The following is a 16,560-nucleotide window of genomic DNA, read 5'->3' on the forward strand; positions in this document are numbered from 1 at the left end:
ACCCACTGTGTGTTCTACTTTCCGTTCCGGTTCTTGCGCCAGTTCGGTCATGATCAGATTTGCCCACCAGAGGGGATCGAGTACCCGGCTACTTTCCCGGTCCGAGGTGCACAGCTTGCCCGATATGCCGCAGCATGGAGGACTAGAGAGCTCCTGGCTCCTGCTCCCACTTTCAGTTGCACTTTGTCTGACGAGTGCTTGGATTGGCTCAACGAGGAGGCACAGGTTGGGCCTATCTTGGCGTCAGAGGCTTCGACCAGCTCTGGGAGGGGGCGCAGGGGTACTTGACTCGACTATGCCCCAGATTTATTGCTTTATTAGTACTTTCAAGTTTTCTTTATGAATGTAATAAAAAGCAACTTCGATTGTATGCAAGAGCAGGAGAACTCTGTTTTGAAATCAATGAAATTGAAGGTTGTGGTACTGAAAATGTTTCGCTTTGGTCCAAAAATGGTCTTAGTTGTAAAAAGATTAATTTGAACAAAGTCAACTTTTATTAAGACTTTTCAAAACTATTTTCGATATGGATCATAACTGGACACGCCTAAGATCTGTCACTGAGATGCACAACCCCGAATCCTTGCAACTGGAAAGTTGCCCCTAGTTTGAAGAGTACCGCGGCGCTACATGGCAACGGAAAGTTGCCCCTAGTCTGAATAGCGCTGCACCGTCGTGGCAACGGAAAGTTGCCCCTTGTCTGAATAGCACTGCACCGGAGATCACGATAAATGCTGATGGATAAAGATGACCGAGATGGTCAAAATGGACAAAGTTGATCGGGGAAAAGTTTATGGCTGAACTTTAAGGTGAAGTTGCCTACGTATCCCAAAGATGGGAATCAATCCTTACGTAGTTCAGGCTTAGGTTCACTCGGGTATTTCACTCTCCTTTTACGCTCTAACTTTTGCCAAGGTCACCCTTTGCGGGTTTTCAACCTTGCGAGCTCAGTTTTTATATTTCCTAATTTTTTGTGCTCTAACTTTTGCCTAGGTCGCCCTTTCGGGTTTTCGGCCTAGCGAGCCTCTCAAGGGTAATATTTCTCCAACTTGTCCATGTTGATCGGTTGGGAGAACTCTAGGCCATCTAGATCCATCAGAACCACAGCTCCACCTGACCAGATAGCTTTGATGATGTAGGGACCAGTCCAATTGGGTTTGAACTTGCCCCTTGGGTCGTAGATGGGAGCTCGGTTGTCCTTGAGCACCAAATCTCCTTCCTTTAGATTCCTGGACTTAACCTTCTTGTTGAAAGCCCGGGCAATTCTGTGTTGATAGCCTTGAACATGGTACAGTGCTTTCAGTCTTCTCTCATCAAAAAGCATGAGTTCCTCAAATCTGCTCTGCTGCCAATCTGCCTCGGCTATTTGACACTCAGCCAATACTCGTAATGACGGAACCTCAATCTAGATAGGTAGAACGGTCTCCATCCCATAAACCAATGAATACGGAGTCGCTCCGGTAGAAGTTCTGATTGAAGTCCTATAGCCCCACAAAGCAAATGGCAGCTTACCTGGCCAATCCCGGTAGGTTTCCACCATCTTCTGCAGTATGTGTTTGATATTCTTGTTGGCGGCCTCGACCGCTCCGTTGGTTTGCGGCCGGTATGTAGATGACTTATGGAAAGCCACGTTGTATTTCTCCAACAAGTCTATCACTTCCTTCTTGAAGTGGGAACCATTGTCTGAAACGATCTAGTTCGGGACCCCATAGCGACAAATGATGTTGTTTCTGATAAACTTTGCAACGTGTGACGCCTTCAACACCGCATACGATTGGGCCTCGACCCACTTCGTGAAATAATCTATTGCAACCAGGATGAACTCATGCCCATTCGACCCCTTCGGAGTGACAGCCCCGATCACATCGATTTCCCAAACTGAAAATGGCCATGGCGAAGTCATGTTGTACAGCTTCGACGGCGGGATGTTCATGCGGTTTGCATGAATCTAACACTTATGGCATCGCCGAACAAAACCAATACAATCCTCCTCCATGGTGGACCAGTAATAACCCTGTCTGAGGATCTTCCGTGCTAGCATTACTCCGTTCATATGCGCACCGCATTCTCCTCCATGGATGGCCTCCATCAGGCGCTTCGATTCCTCGGCTTCAACACACAGTTTGTGCATTCCCAAATGACCTCTCTTATACAGCTTACCCCCACAGATGATGAACTGAACGGCCATTCTTCTGATTGCCCTCTTATCCTTGGCATTTACCCCTGGTGGGTATGCTTCCTTTTCCAAGAAATTCCAAATGTCATAATACCAGGGGTTTTGGTCCTAAACCTTATCTATAGTAGCAATCGACTCGTAGGCTGGCACAAATTTCTGGTCAATGACGACTGGACGCATCCGGATTCCAAACGGGATGTCTATCATGGAAGATAGAGTTGTTAGAGAATCTGCGAACCTGTTGTTCTCTCTTGGAAGATGAGCAAAGTTTAGCTTTTCAAATCGAGGGATTAGCAAGTCCAAGGTCTGGTGGTACATCATCATCTTTTCTTCCTTGACTTTCCAGTCTCCGTTTGCTTGAGATACAACAAGGTTCGAATCCCCGATGACGTCTAAACGTCTTGCCCCTAGTTCCAAGGCCGCTTCTAGGCCGGCAATGCACGCCTCATATTCTGCTTCGTTGTTCGAGACTTTGAACCGGAGTTTGAAGGCTAGAGGGATACGGGAATTGTCGGGTGCTATCAGTAACACCCCTATCCCATACCCGTACTGATTTGATGCTCCGTCAAAGTACATCGTCCAGTGTTCGTCATCGATGTGCAAAATGGCTTCATCTGGGAATAAGTACTCCACTGCTTCACCTTCTTCGACTGGATGATCGGCCAAGAACTCTGCCACTACTCTTCCTTTGACTGACTTGTGTGTTACGTATTTCAGATCGAATTCGGAGAGCAACAGCAGCCAACGAGCTAGCCTACCCGTAAGTGTTGGTTTCTCGAAAAGGTATTTGATGGGATCCAGTCGTGAAACCAACATTACGGAGTGAGCTAACAAGTAGTGCCGCAGCTTCCTGGTGGCCCATACCAAAGCTAAGCAAGCCTTCTCGAGCGGAGTGTAGCGGGTCTCGTAATCCAACATCTTCTTGCTCAGATAGTAGATGGCCCTCTCCACCTTATCCTCTGATTCCTGTGCGAGCATGCAGCCCATTGTCGTCTCAGTCACCGAAAGGTACAATATCAATGGTTTCCCCGGCTCTGGTGGCGACAACACGGGCGGGTTCTGTAAATATTCTTTGATCTGTTCAAAAGCAGCTTGGCATCGGCCGTCCCATTGGAACTTCTTGCCTTTCTTCAGGAGACCAAAAAGTGGTTCACAAGTCAAGGTTAATTTTGAGATAAACCGTCTTACGAATTGCACTTTACCCAGAAAGCCTCGCACCTCCTTTTCAGTCCTTGGTGGTGGCATTTCTAAGATGGCCTTGATCTTTGAAGGGTCGACCTCGATGCCCCTTTGTGTAATCAGAAACCCCAGCATTTTTCCCGCTGTAACACCGAAAGTACATTTCTGAGGATTTAGCCGCAACCGAAATTCTCTGATCCTTTGAAAGAACTTTTGCAAGGCAGTGTAGTGGCCCTCTGTTTCTTTGGACTTGACAATCATGTCGTCCACATACACCTCAACCTCTTTGTGGATCATGTCGTGCAATATTGTGGTCGCGGCCCGTTGATAAGTAGCTACGGCGTTCTTCAACCCAAACGGCATTACTCTGTAGCAGTAAGTCCCCCACGGGGTGGTGAAAGCAGTCTTTTCTCTGTCTTCGGGCGCCATTACTATCTGATTGTACCCTGAGAAGCCATCCATGAATGAGAGCAAAGCATGCCCTACTGTGAAGTCCACCAACTCATCAATATGCGGTAAGGGAAAGTCGTCCTTCGGACTAGCTCTGTTCAAATCCCTGAAATCCACGCATACCCGGATCCTGCCATCCTTCTTCGGCATTGAAACGATGTTGGCCAACCAAGTCGGGTATTCGGATACCAGTAGGAAGCCTGCATCGATCTGCTTGGTGACCTCTTCCTTAATCTTGAGAGCCCAGTCCGGGCGGATCCTTCTGAGTTTCTGCTTGACAGGTTGGGCTTCGGGGTCAAGGGGGATCCGGTGCTGTACGATCTCAAGATCGATCCCAGGCATGTCTTCGTAGGACCACGCGAAAACATCTTTGAAATCTTTTAATAAAGCGACTAAGCGCTCGCGTTCCTCCGAAGACAACGTGGACCCGATCAGGACCAGCCACGGGTCCTTCTCAGTACCAATGTTCACGGTAATGATTTCATCTATTAAGGGTTTGACAAATCTCTCCTGCTCCTGCTCAATTAAACGTTGCAAAACCGGAGGAATTTCGTCCTCGTCGTTTTCATCAAAATTTTGAAAGTCTGAGTTTATGCAACAAATTAAGGGCACAGAAAAGTACTCAGAAACCACAGTCACTTGATTCTCATTAAGCTCATCCAAATCGCCCGAATTCTCGGTTACAACAAACTCAAATGAGAAAGAAAAAGACGACCTGGACATAACTGTGGCATCCGGGTTATCATCCCCAGGATTACCAGACTCAGACTTAGTCGAGCTGGAACCTGATTCCGACTCACAGGACTCGATGGAATCAGATTCCGGCTCACTACCTGACCCGGTGTTACTGGACAAAAATCCCTCCTCGTACTGCCAAGTGAGAGAGGGTGCGATCGATGCATCCAAAATAGTCGCTGGAAGGCCCGCAGCCGTTTCATCCTCAATCATGGAAACCGAGTAGTTATCCCCCAAGCACTTTTGGTCGATCGAAGGATCTGAAAGTAGACACGCCAGCGCTACCCCCATCTCAAGTTCGGTGCCCTCGGAATCCACTGCCTTACACTGTTCAACCTCAGCTGATGGGTCTGTCTGCACTTCGGCAACGTCATCCCCGGGTAGTTGCAAGTCAAAGAAGATCTCGAAACCAGGCACGCGCTTCCTCTCCGCGTTCAGCCATGGTTCTGGGAAGCCGCAAAACGGAAAGTCCTCCCCCTCCCGGACGAAGCGTCCGTTTAGGGTACCCTGAATGGGCCTATGCATCAATTCAAAAGGCTTCCCAGCCTGCTTTGCTTTGGCCCTTCCGGCCATCTCTTTACCCTTCCTCACCCAGTCCACTTTGGTGGGCAGATAACCCAATCCAAAGGTGTGAGGGTTGTGTGGCACTTCGGCCAATGCTGAGACGCCCTTCCCGCCGCTTCTTCCCAATCCCATTCTGGGGATGTGTTGTAGCTTGTTCATGAGGTAGACGGATTGAGCACTGACGTACACCCCCTCATTCACAGCCATAATATTCTGCACCACTCGAGCCTCAGCCAAAGTGAACCCTGATAAGAACACATCCTCAGTGCCATGCTCGATTTCCAAGACTGGTGTGGACACTTCCGGTGGCGGATGGATTGATGAATTCCCGAAGACAATAGCCACCCCCTTCCCGTGAGGGTACTTCAACATCTGATGTAAAGTGGAAAAGACTGCCCTGACCTGGTGCAACCACGGTCGCCCCAAAAGTAGGTTGAAGGTTGCGGGAACGTCCAAGACATGGAATTCAATGTTGTGTTGTCCAGGACCAACCTGAGTCTGAATTTTGACGATCCCCATCACTTCCCTGCTAGTATTATCGTATGCTCTGATCACTTGAGTAGTCGGTACGAAGTCCGCGGGCTTCAACCCGATTGCATATGCTGTTCTGGTTGGGCAGACATTGATAGCGGACTCGGTATCAACAAGTACCATCGGTATCCACTTATCTCTACATTCCATGGAAATTTAGAGGGGTTTGTTGTGATTTGTGCCCTCAGGCGGTAGTTCCTTGTCTGAAAAGGTTAATGCCGGGGAACCTCCTCCCGGAAAAACCAGCCCAACCAGCTGTTCTGGTATAGTATCTATGGAGAGTTTGGACTTGTCCATAGCAGATAAGACAGCTTGTCTATGTACTTGCGACGCCATAAGCAGTCCCCAGATGGAGATGTCTGCTTGTATCTTCTTTAACTGTTTCAGCACAGCTTCCTCTTCGATCTGCTTCTCCTTCTGTTTCTCAACTTCTTTATCCTTCCCGGATGCCTCGAGTTGGTCTAGGTGCGGGGGCTTGAAGTACCGCCCACTTCTTGTCATGTGATCAACCTCATCAAGGTACCAAGTGTTATCCGGTTGATTGCTTCCCCAGTCTTCGTCTGTGTGGGCAAGACATAAGTCATCGTCTTCCCACCACATTCCGCTGGCATTCAAAAGACACCTGTCTGGTTCGGACATGTTTGTACTCACAGCACTTTCAGTCTGTATGCCCACAGCATCCTCTGTTCTTGTGCCCGCAGCACTTTTGATCCCTTCATGGATTTTGGCTTTCCTGGTTCTCTCAGAACCCTGTTGTTCCACCTGCGTCAGTGCAGTTTGTTGTTCAACCTTCCCCGCATTCACAATGCTTCCGTCCAGAGCGAAATTCTTCGTAGCAGCGCTCTCCGGCAATGTAACCTTACTTCCGGCCCTTCCGGCCACAGCTGATACTCTCGCCCCTGCCGGGCCCTGTTCTGGTTGGGATTCTCCCACTATATCTGGTTGATCATCGAGCCATCCAGTGGCCTCTGCCGATTCCTCATAGTCGAACCAGTTGACTGCTGTATCCCCTGATTCTTGATCATCGAAAAATTGTAGGTTGGCAAAGTCCTCCTCTATAGCTGTCAGATCATTTCCCCCTTGCTCAAATCCATCCCCCTGGATCACACATAGCTCTTCCTTCTCCGGCAATTCTATACCCAGCCCAATCTGGCTTGTTGACAAGATGTACTCACTTGGATCATAGGCTCCCCCAGCAAAACTCTGTTCAATCCCACACTCAACAATCCCATTCTCTCCTGAAGTCTGCCCTGCCCCATCTTCGATGGCCACCACCGTCGGCTCTGGTTGGGTTGTGGAGATGTCCAACATGCACAAGAAGTCAGTGCAGTCGGGGAGGAACACCTCCAGCTTAGGTAGGTGGGTAGGAGTAATATAGATGCTAGGATCGTAAGACACGACCCCAGTCTGGATAAGATTGACTCTTTTGGGAGGTGGAGTTTGGTTGTGTGTAAGGAGGGGGTTGGTTATGACGTTGGGTTTTTCTGGCGGCAAAATCACATTTTTGTCAACGAGGTCTTGAATCTCGTGACGCAGCCTGAAACATTGGTCAGTATCATGGTCGTGCTACTGGTGATATGCACAGTACTTGGCTGGGTTGTAAGAGGGAGGGAGTGGATTCGGCAATGGCCTCGGCTCTAGGGGTTTTAGATGCCCCTTTCTGATCAAGACCCCCAGAGCCTTAGACAAAGGCATGTATAGTGGGGTGAAGGTTCTTTGGCCTCTGGGCTGGTATTTAGAGGTTTGAGTATTGCTTCCGGATGCACCGGAGAAGGGTGTGGCTGCCATGGGCCTTGGAAGAGGAGGGGGAATGGCGACCATGCTGACCTCTGAAGCTCTTGCGGTTGCAGTGCCACTCGGACCTACATTGTTGTTACGGTTGAATGTCCTCCGAGGTTGCTCCATATCCTGGTCGATCAGACCTTGCTTCATCGCGTCTTCGATTTGTACCCCCATCTCATGTAGATCCGAGAAAGTGGGGAAGGGGAGTACAATCATTTTCTGCATCAACTTTGGTTGGAGATTGGGCACAATCATCCGGATTTGGTCCTTATCAGTGGGCCTCAAAGTCATCATCAACGCCTTTGCCTTCCACCGGGTTACAAAATCTGAGAAAGTTTCCTTGGGCTCCTGCCTCGTCGTTTCGAGATCACGAGTCGTAATCTCAATCTGGGTATTGTACGAGTACTGTGCGACAAAGGCCTCAGCCATTTCATCCCAGCTTCTTTTTACTTCATCCTCTAACTTTGCGTACCAGATAACGGCCACACTCGACAGGGTTCGGCCGAACAGCGAAAGCTTTTGTGGTCGTGTTAGGCCCATTGGCCGCAGGATGTCAGAGAATAGCCGAAGATGGACCATGGGGTCCCCCGACCCGTCGAAACGGTCAATTTGCGGCATCTTGAACCTATCGAGCAATATCACGGCCACATCGGTATATCCATCCTCGATATCCGGAATAGCCTTTACCCCTTGTGATTTCTTGAAGAGCTTCTCAAGCTTGCTCAGTTTCAGAGCTGTATGGTCAATTTCGAACTCGAAGGGAGAGTCCGGATGGTTGGGTGTATGGGTCTTGGACAGTTGAGGCGGAAGCGGGGGCGGAGCTGGCCCCGTTGGAAGGTTCGTGTCCTCTTGTATGTTCTGGATATTTGGCACGGTCTTCTGGGTGTTCGGCAGAGCGTTCTGGACAGTAGGTGCCTACTCGGGTAATGGAGCCCCTGGCGGAGGAACATGATGTGAAGCAGATGCCGCATTCTGCTGTTGCAGTCTGGTAATTAGCTCGGCCTGCTGGGCCATGACCGCGGCCTGCTGTTTGGAGAATTCCACTTGACGGGCGGCGTCCTCCTGCATTTGTCTCATGCTCTCCTGTATCTGGCGCATCAAGGCTTCCATCCCTGATGTATTTTGCTGATCCATCCGACTAACTGGTATGTCTATTTCTATAGCAACAATCGAGACCTCAGCACTATTGTCCTCTGATGGAGTAACCCACTGTTCCAGCAACCTCTGTTCTGACACACTGCACTTCCTTGGCTTTCTTCTGACGACGGGGGGTAGAGAATGGAACACTGGCGGTCCGTCAATTAGATCCTCGAATCGATTGAGTCGACGACCTCGTGTCCAAAGTGCTTGGGGAATATCTACTGGGTTGGAAGCAATTGTGCTAGAACTGCCCTAGTAAAAAGATAAATAAAGCAATAAGGAAATAAATAAACAGATAAATGGACAGCATAACAACATAAAATAAATGCATGACACAGCCGGGCATAACAACACACGGTCGACAAGCTGAATACACACTGTCCTCAAACACTGATTATTATCCCTAAATCACTGTCCCCAAAACTGAATCTCTGATACCCGCAGATAACTGATTCTCAAATACTGACTGGTGCCCGCAGGCCTGATGCCTAAACTCATACATTGATGCATGCATTCCCTGTAGAGACGCACTCTAAAGCACATAACAGATAAATGAGAGCCAAAACACCCCTATGTTGGGGTAAGGTTTCCCTGTCCTATTTTGTCAGGAGCTAGGGTTTCACTACGCACGCAGCGGTTTCAAACAACCTATAAACGGGTAAGCAACCTGTCCTAGTTTGGAATGGTCACTATGGATCCGAATATGCACTAGGTCGAATGGTCAAAAAGGGTGCCCCGGTAAAACCGGGGTTTGTGTTCCCATACTGGCAGAGCCCACAACCGGTCAGCCTTATGGTCATGCCTTGACAAGACAATCCTCCGGCAAACCGTTCAGGAATAGCAGATGGCAACACGGTGTCCTAGGCGCACCAATGCAAATGCAATGCAAAGAAACACACAAGTATAGTAAAAAACAGATATCATGAGTTCGAGTCAAGTTCTCTAAATCCCCAGTGGAGTCGCCAAAAACTGTAGACGTCCCCCGAACGCCTCGGGAGGGTGAGCTCCCGTTCTGTTCGATATTGGGGTCACTACAGCTCAGGACTCTCAAATTGTCACGGTTCGTAATCTGAACCAAAGAGTCCAAATCCGGCAAATCGTTTTGAGAAAACAGATTTTGAAAGAAGTGCCAAACATGGACTGCTTTTCCAGATATAGAGTCGCCACCTAAATATTTTATTTTGGGGAAATTTAGGAAACCCTGACTCGCTTGCCTAAGGCCACGTGTCCGTCACCACCAAAGTTGCCTCGGCTCGGGAACTTGGGTACGATAGGGGAAGGTCACTTCGTGAGCACCCCCGCTCGCCCGATCAAAGATCGGCCTCTACTAACCATGATATCAAGTTTTGAAAACATTATGTGTTCTTAATCCGGTTATTAGCCTAGATTACTATGTGATGCGCACAGCATACAAGTATAGACTAGATCGCCTGAATTGGAACAAAACATTTCATGTTTGTTTTTGAAAGATGGTTTGCTACTCGCAAGTAGGCTTAAAATGCAGATTTTGCCACCCTCAGGTGGGCTTAAGAAAAGATGGTTTTGCCACTATCTAGTGGGCTTAAAACTCACAGTTGATGATTTGTTCCAATCCAAATAACCCAACCTTCACCCACAGGCATTCAGGCAGTTATATCACATAAGCAAATAGCCTCATGGTAAGCATGCTATTCATGGTAGTCACTCATACGCATGCAAGGATGCTAAAGCATAAAACTCACCGAGTACTCCAAGCCAAAAAAGAAGCTTATTAGAAATCCATGCATGATCCTAATTATACAGAAATGCCTAATGCAACACATGCAAAAATGCAACTATAGCAGGCTCGGCTATTCTAAACATGGCATATGAAATGCTACAACTAACATGTATTCAACTTGGAATTGAAAATACAATGCAGTTAGTATGATGCGCCGAGCCCGGTGCATGCAATACAGATGAATGAATGCAAACATGCTATCATACTGTATGCTAATTGAAATATGCCCTAATCTAACCATCATAAGCGGATAAATAAAAGGGAGAAAGACGTAGGGTTGGAAGACATACATCACACACACGCACACTTATTACAACATTGCCCTCGCGCAGAGAGTCCGAAAGAATAATACAGTCCCAAATAATACAGTCCGAATAAATAATACAATCCAAATATGTACGAAAATCCTAATTAATTACCGAATTAACTAAGAAAACAATAAATTGGCATACAAGCCAGGGACTGCCTTGACTCTTCTTTTGATGATGGATGATGCATGTCTGGGCTGCCTTGTGCGGAAATCCACTGGGATGCCCCGATTAGCCTCTATTTTACAATTATTCTTGGAAAGCGCGCCAAGCTCCGAAAGTTTGCTGATTCTTGATTTGCTGCAACAGAGAGCAGGAAAGGGGCATAGCAATGTATTTTCACAAATGTATGCATGCCTCGATTCTCGTGCCACCAATCACGCATCTCGATGCATGATGGCCGAGGAGTCGAAATGTGCAACTCAATATAGAATGAATGCACATGAAAACTCAACTAAAACCTAACTCCATCATGGACAATCCGGAGTGTCGGTGACTGGGAATTGAGACACGTTCCGTCACTCGGAGTACGAAACGTACCTCATTTCCCGTGCTCGGGCTAACTCCTATCCCAAACACAATGTAATATGCATGACATGCATGAATGCAACTAATATACAACCTAGCATGCACAATGCTATGAAATGGCATACACAATGCACGAGGTAACATTGCATACACAATGCGCTAACATACAACCTAGCATACGCAATGCTATGAAATAAAATGGCATACACAATGCATAAATGGACTTACACTAACACAAGTGGACCTCAGCCACACTCGCATAAGAGGCCATTAGATGAAAATGAGACACTCGAAATGCATGCACACATGCACGCAAACCGAGGACCGTACCTAAGGCACGAATGCCACTCTAACAAGATATGGCAAGGCATGGAATATGGCATACAAGCATGCAAATTTCAGCGTTAAAATATAACCCAAAACAGTCCCGAATCATAAAAGCATGGCTCCCGATGCATGAAATGGTCCCGAAATACAAGATTAAGCACATGAAATGACTTGTAGCTACATCAAGCATGCATTATTTGCTTATGACATGTGAATAAAGATTCAAGGGAGCCCCAAAACAAGAACATTTTTAGTTTTAAGCAAGGCCAAACAGCAAACACAAATAGGGAAAAACTAGCATGCAAAAATGGCCCTAAATGTGAGATAAAGAAGCAACTCACAGCTGCTAACCCCAAACAGATTAGGGCCCTTCAACAATGTTGAAGAGGGGCCCAAAATATGACCTTTTACATTTTATGGCAAACCACGAAAACCAACACAGGTATAGCTAAGCTCTCATGCAAGAAAAGGGCCAAAAGATGGACAAAGAAGCAAGTGGTGGTTTCTGGCCTCAAACACAAAGGGGCCCTTCAACAATGTTGAAGAAGGGCCAAAAATAATGCACTTTACAGTTGATGGCCGAACCCAAAACAGTATGCAAATATGCGCAAAATGCTATGCAAAATAAGGCCAAAAAGAGAGATATAACACAAAGTATAAAAAAGATGCCTCAAACAATGAAAAACCCTTAATTAAACATGAATAGGGGGTCAAAATAAGGTCATTTGTAGTTTGGACCAGAGCCCAAAAACAGAAGCAAAAGAGGCTAGCAAATCATGCAAAAAAGGAGCCAAAAGAGAGATATAAAGGCAAGTGGAAGATAGAAGCCTTAAACAGTGATAAATCCTTCAAAAATGTTGAAGAAAGGCTCAAAATAAGCAACTTCACAGTTTATGACGTGCCTCAAAACAGTCTACACGTAGGCCAAAAATACTACACAAGGAATAGGCACACAAGAGGGATAATGAAGCAAGTGCAACAAGGAGGCCTCAAACAGTGAGAGGCCCTTAAACAAACATGAAAAATGGCTCAAAATAAGCCTAGTTCCAGTTAGGGTCGGAGCCCAAAACAGCAAGAAAGTATGGCTTATGTATTGAACAAAATATGGACCAAAAAAGGGGGAAATGGAGCTTACCCTAGTAGACCAAGTCTTGACAGCCTCTTGGCTTGAGTTGCAGCACTCCTAGGCTCTGAAAAACAACCTCCAGCTGCTGGAATGGAGGATGGAAGGGTAGGGCTAGGTGTTGGTGAAGAAAAGGGTGTAGGGCTTGAGAGGTTTGGAGCTTGGAAGTATGGAGAAAGAGAGAGACAAGGCAAGGGCTTGGGGGCGAATTTTGTAACCCTAAAATCAGAGCTGGGGCTCCTGTTATATAGACAGAAAGGGGGGGGAAATGGAGGGAAAACCATCAAGTTTCCCCCCAAAAAGCAGCCCCTCCGGATACAGAATCTGGGGGAAAACAGATGCATATCAGCACTGTAGCTGATGCAAGGAGCATGGCCGGCTGCTTATCTAGGATGCAGGTGGCCGGCCGGCTACTCCCCATGGCTGGCCGGCCAAGGGTCAAAAGGTTCAAGTGAATTAGTGGCCAGCCACCACAGAAAGAGGGCCTCCCATGTGTGCACAACACAACACTGTGGTTGAACACTAGAAAAAGTGAACCAGGAGAGAGAACAACCTACTTTTCAAAGGGGTTCAAAAGGGTCAGCAGTAATTACTGGCCGGCCACCAAATAGTGGTGGCCTCCCAGATGTGTGCATCACAAATATGTGGTTAAAGGTTCAAGAAAATGGCCCAAGGGTGGTCAACACTGGCTTTGAAGTGAGGAAAATCGGGCGACGGAGGGCGATGAAGGGATAAAGTTGGCTGACAGAACAATTACTAGCCTCCCACCCTTCTACGGCCTTCTTACCAATGAAACAGAGGTCCCTGCCAAAAATGAACCAAAACCAATGCAAAACGAAGGTTCGGGGGTCAAAACGTGCAGTTCGAGGCCCCGAAAACTGGCTGTTAGGCACCGGGAGTGATGTTCGACCACGAAGTCGGTTTCCCGGGCCACAGTGTCCCTTAAAAGGGAGCAAATAAGAAGTATACCAAAAACCGGAGCAAATGGAGGTGGTTAAGCGGTCCCGAACCGAGGCACACGGCCAACGGCTCCGAAAAACCGGAAACCGGACTCCAAACGGGCAAAATGGCCTACAACCACGAAACGTAGCCTACGGCCACTGAGAGATGATCTACGAGACCGCTCCCTCCCTTAGCGAAGAGAAAACAGAGAAAACCGAGCCTGGTTCGCAAACCGAGATAAGGCGTGAAAGAGTCCAAAAGTCCGAAGGCAAGGCTCGCAGCCAAGACTCTGAAACTTCTGAACGAGCACAATATGCGATATCACCAAGCGCCCAATCGGTGACGTCTGAGTCTTAAGGTCGGTCAAAAATGGGGTGTCTACAAGGGGTCTCGCTCGATCATGGATTTCTACGCTCGAGCGAGCTTACCAAAATAGAGGGGTCGCTCGAGCGTGGACTTCCTTGCTCGAGCGGTCTGCAAAAATGCAAAAAGTGCTAGATGTTGAAAATCCCCGCTCGATGCTCGTTCGATGCTCACTTGAGCGTGAGACACAGCTCTTCACTTGAGCGTAGATCTCGTCGCTCGAGTGTGCGTCTGCGTGCACCAAAAAATTTGACAGCTTGCAATCTACGCTCGAGCCAACATTCCTTCGCTCGAGCAGAGCTCTGAACAAAAGATGGTCGCTTGAGCGTGGAATCCTTTGCTCGAGCGTGGAAGCCAAAATCTAAAATTTTCAGATTTGCCTCCCAAGCTCAAACCAAGCATTCAACACAACAAAACTCAACCTTATGGGCCCATTTTCTGGAAAACACTTGAAAACATGTTTTGAAGATCAATTTTGTAAAATCAAGCCCAAAGGTAATCCAATTGAACACCAATTTCAAAGAAACTTTCATAAATCATGTAAAAACATAACATGCATGAGTCTCTAAGAACTCCAATGCTCCAAAACATAACCAAATGCAAGTTTGAACTCAAAATCATGGTGAATTCATGGACTACAACCAAAACATGGACATGTATGTAAGAATTTTCATGAAAACAACCTCAAAATGCAAGAACATGTATATGCATTCATGAATTAGCTCACAATTCAACTCTTCAATTTAATTCTTGACTTTAAACTCCAAATTTCCATGAACTAGGCATGAAACAAATTAAATTCACAAGTAAGAAGATGAATTCCTACCTTAGGTCTTGGATTCTAGGTATGGAAGCCCAAATATGCAAATTCCCTTCAATTCTTCTAAGTTCAAGCAAAATCCTTCTTGATGAACTCAATTTCTCTCACTCTCCCTTTCTCACTCGGTTTGGTCTAGAGGATGAGCAAAATGATGCATCAAATATGAATAAGACATAATGAGGGTGGGTTTTTGAGTCACTCCACTCAATGGCAAAAATGTAATAAACCTTGGTTCAATTAATTTAACAATAATACTAATTTAATCATTCCAAATTGAATTCTAATTAAACCTACTATAAAATCACATAAATTCTAATTAGCATAAAATACTAATCAATTTCTGATTCGGTCGCTAATAAGATCTTCAATTCTTAGTTCGAAATTAAAACACGAACAGATTCATTCAGAAATCAAACAGATAGAAATGCATTCAAAACAATACACTCATACAATCAATTCAGGATATCATTCTAATCAGTTACTTATCATGCTCGAACACAGTTTAGCACTAATCAGAGGTGAGGATTATCACACACACACACACACACACACACACACACACACACACACGCATACATTGTCACGACCCAAACCCGTCCCTATAGGTTTAGTGTAACAACCCTCATTTTAACTTAGTCATACTTGCATACATTCATGTATGATCTTGTTTTGATATGTGCATTTGCAAATCTTTTCTTGTTTTGCACGAATGTTGCTTGCATGCTTTGTTCTTGCCTGGTGTGTTGCCGAGGTTATCTTGAGGCTAGACACCTTGGAACCTTTCCACACTTAGAACTATCTTGGAACCCCTTCAGTTGACCTCCATCTTCACCCTGGCATATTGGCCGAGATGTCACCATCTAGGCCGAGGTGCTTGTTGCCTAGGCCGAGATGTGCTTCATCTAGGCCGAGATGTTATTATCTAGGCGTTCTAGATCCTTGATCCATGCACTAGTGATTTTGTTCCTGGAATGGTATGACCTAGACCGAGGTGTGGCACATCTAGGCCAAGGTGTGGCACAGCTTAGTCAAGTGTTGTCCTTCCAAGCCGATGTTCTTGCCACTTGCTTGCCGGAGTCTTGTTGTTAGCCGATGTCATCGCTTGCCGGAGTGCCTTGCCGGGTAGCTTGTTAGATACACTTTGTCATTGTCTTGTCTTATCAGTCAGTCACCTTTTTTAGTAGAGCCAATCAGCCGATGCCACGTGTCCCAGCAGAGGGTTAAGTCAGTGACTGTCGAGAAAACATATCATTTTTGTATCAAATCTTATCTTTTAGAGAGAGAGGCTCTACGAAGGAGAAGGAGAAGTTTTGAGTAAAAGAGAGAGTGAACTTCCAAGCTTGATCGTTGGAGCTTGAACCGTTAGATTCGAGTTTTGAGGTTAGAATCTTAACCTACTCTTGTTGTTCTTATCGATCATCTAGCTGCATTGCATGATCAAACTTGTTTTGCACGTCATGCATTGATTTAAAGTTGGCTTTAGAAAGAGAAAACGGTCTTCATGTGTTCTTGAAGAAAAGCCTTGTTTGATCCGAAAAGTTTGCATCTAGAACCATGTTTTTATGTTTGTTCTCTCAAGACCTTTGAATATGGGTACCCAGGTCCATGATTTCGGATTCTTAGCATGAAATCTTAGATTTTGTAATAGCAAGTTTTAATCTTTGCATTCATCTTCCTCATGTTCATGTTCTTCATGTTCGTCATATTCTTCAAGAGAGGGAAACCCAAATTTTTCCCGACTTCATTTCTTTGACTGTGGCCATCGAGGCCACACCTCGGCAAGGAGGTGTGGGACCTCGGCCTAGACCTGGTAGTTGCCCAGCTTGTTTTCCAGCG

General features: G+C 46.5%; 1 long non-coding RNA gene across 2 annotated transcripts in view; it reads right to left on the minus strand.

The window, feature by feature from the left end:
• Window positions 1–16,560, minus strand: part of LOC145824520 (uncharacterized) — a 41,653-nt gene that overhangs the window by 12,201 nt on the left and 12,892 nt on the right. The window contains exon 4 of one of the 2 annotated variants that reach the window (XR_014366105.1): window positions 10,661–10,921. The exons of the other annotated variant lie outside the window; for it this stretch is intronic. This is a non-coding gene — a long non-coding RNA (uncharacterized LOC145824520). Of the gene's footprint in view, window positions 1–10,660; window positions 10,922–16,560 lie in introns of those variants that run through there. 2 annotated transcript variants of the gene reach the window in all.

The sequence above is a fragment of the Camellia sinensis genome, chromosome 4 (assembly GCF_055761805.1).
Source record: "Camellia sinensis isolate YWXY chromosome 4, ASM5576180v1, whole genome shotgun sequence".
NCBI lineage: Eukaryota > Viridiplantae > Streptophyta > Magnoliopsida > Ericales > Theaceae > Camellia > Camellia sinensis.